The sequence below is a fragment of the Megachile rotundata genome, unplaced genomic scaffold, assembly GCF_050947335.1.
Source record: "Megachile rotundata isolate GNS110a unplaced genomic scaffold, iyMegRotu1 scaffold1281, whole genome shotgun sequence".
Lineage (NCBI taxonomy): Eukaryota > Metazoa > Arthropoda > Insecta > Hymenoptera > Megachilidae > Megachile > Megachile rotundata.
In genome coordinates this window covers 10,001-12,500 of record NW_027474577.1, presented here as the reverse complement: position 1 = coordinate 12,500, position 2,500 = coordinate 10,001, and the positions used below count along the sequence as shown (strand labels likewise).

Sequence of the window (2,500 nt, the reverse complement as noted above, 5' to 3'; positions counted from 1 at the left end):
GTCGAGGCGGAAGAGATCCCCGAAAGTGCATCTTTATATGACAGCTTCTGCCGCTGTTTCTTTATAGCCTCACTGGAGCGGCCGGTGTGTAGTGCAGCTAGCCGTGTGTTGATCTCCGTTTGGGATAGGCCTGCGGGCAGCTGCGACTCGAGGAGTGCAAGCTGCTTCTCCTCGGAGGGAGTCCATTTAGGCCTGCTGGTCGTGGCTCGTTTTACGGCCAACACGAGATCCTGATCGTTGTAGTCTGTAGGGTGAGCGCGTTTGATGTGTTGCCTGAGGCCGGCGTATTTTTGGAACTTGGATGAGCATGTCTCACAGGTGTAGGTTCCATCCTCATTGGGAGGAGGTTGATTGCAGCGTCGAATATGTTGTTTCCTCTGCGCCAGGATCCTCGATGAAAGATCAGTCAAACATGAGGGACATGTCGAGCAGTCATCGTCCGAACGTGTATCGACGGGATATCCATGGGACGTCGCCGAGTCGTCAACAGAATCCAATCCGGGTATCCGAGTTTTATTCCTTGTGTTTCTTGGAGCGGTAGAAATTTGGAGCTAAGCTCCGAGACGTCCGAGGGCTGCTGACCCCGGGACACCTCCGACATAATGTCGTTTGGGCTTGCGCCCGTTCGCCGCACGCCGTTTAGCCGTGACTGGGACTGCGATGGTGACGTGAGTCACCCAAACAGCCAACCAGTCACGTTACCGGCAGGTACCACTAGGAGGTAGGTCGTGCGACTTGGATGGGAGAGGCTGAAGGACCTAACGAGAGGTCTGAGTTACGCATTGCCATCCCTGCAACCATGACTCACGCAAGCGACGGAGTTTTTCCCCCGGCGAACCGAAGGAGAAACTCGGAGCGATTTACGCTTAAGAGAGTCATAGTTACTCCCGCCGTTTACCCGCGCTTAATTGAATTTCTTCACGTTGACATTCAGAGCACTGGGCAGAAATCACATTGCGTCATCACCCTTGAGGGCCATCGCAATGCTTTGTTTTAATTAGACAGTCGGATTCCCCTAGTCCGTGCCAGTTCTGAGCTAAGCGTTGAATGGCGGCCGAAGAGGCGAAAAGGACGGCCGAAGCCGTCACAAGAAGCCTCGCAGCAAGGAAGATCCGTTGGCGGCCAAGGCACGGGACCGAGCTCGGATTCCGGGACGCGACGCGAAGTCGCCAACCGTTCACCTCGCCCAGGCCCGGCACGTCAGCCTGGCCAACTTCCCGACCAAGCCCGACACGCCCCGCTCCTCAGAGCCAATCCTTATTCCGAAGTTACGGATCCAATTTGCCGACTTCCCTTACCTACATTAATCTATCGACTAGAGGCTCTTCACCTTGGAGACCTGCTGCGGATATGGGTACGAACCGGCGCGATACCTCCACGTGGCCCTCTCCTGGATTTTCAAGGTCCGAGGGGAAGATCCAGACACCGCCGCAACTGCGGTGCTCTTCGCGTTCCAAACCCTATCTCCCTGCTAGAGGTTTCCAGGGAACTCGAACGCTTATACAGAAAAGAAAACTCTTCCCAGATCTCCCGACGGCGTCTCCAGGTCATTTTGGGTTACCCCGACGAACACTCTTACGAGGGCCCGATTGGTATGCGGTTCCGCTGCCGGGTTCCGGAATAGGAACCGGATTCCCTTTCGCCCGATGGGTGTGTTTCTTCCCAAATCACGCAAAATTATATAAACAACGACGCATCTGCGACGCAACGACGACACGACTTGCGTTCGATAGTTTGTAAGATTTAACCAAGCAAAAAATAGAAAAAAAATCGCTTTCAGGCGTTCGACAACGTCGCATCACGTCGAACGTGAAGTATCCATCGATCCGAACCGCGATCATTTTTTTTCAGCGTTCAACGTTTTTGTCAATTTATCAATAAAAATGATCATGTTCGAGCGGTGGATTAGGACACAAACACGAAACGACGGCGACGTAAATTGTTATTTAACTGCAATTTTTTTCTCTTTTTAACATTTTTTGCCTTTTGCGCGCGTACGTGCGTGCGAGCGTACGTATGTTTGTCATTTGCGTTCGAAAAGCGTGAATTTTAGGACACCTCATCAACATTAGATTTCTCTTAGGGCTTAGGATCGACTGACTCGTGTGCAACGGCTGTTCACACGAAACCCTTCTCCACGTCAGTCCTCCAGGTCCTCGCTGGAGTATTTGCTACTACCACCAAGATCTGCACCGACGGCGGCTCCAGGCAGGCTCACGCCCAGACCCTTCTGCGCACACCGCCGCGACCCTCCTACTCGTCAAGGCTTCATGGAGAACGGGAACTAAATCCCGTTCCTGCGCACTTGCCGTTGACGGCGGAGTATAGGCGCGACGCTTCAGCGCCATCCATTTTCAGGGCTAGTTGCTTCGGCAGGTGAGTTGTTACACACTCCTTAGCGGATTCCGACTTCCATGGCCACCGTCCTGCTGTCTTAAGCAACCAACGCCTTTCATGGTATCCCATAAGCGTCGACTTAGGCGCCTTAACTCTGCGTTTG

At 53.3% G+C, this 2,500-nt stretch overlaps 1 pseudogene; it reads right to left on the bottom strand.

Annotated features, from left to right (window-relative positions):
- The window catches only part of LOC143266523 (large subunit ribosomal RNA), an 8,375-nt pseudogene that overhangs the window by 4,373 nt on the left and 1,502 nt on the right, over positions 1-2,500 (bottom strand).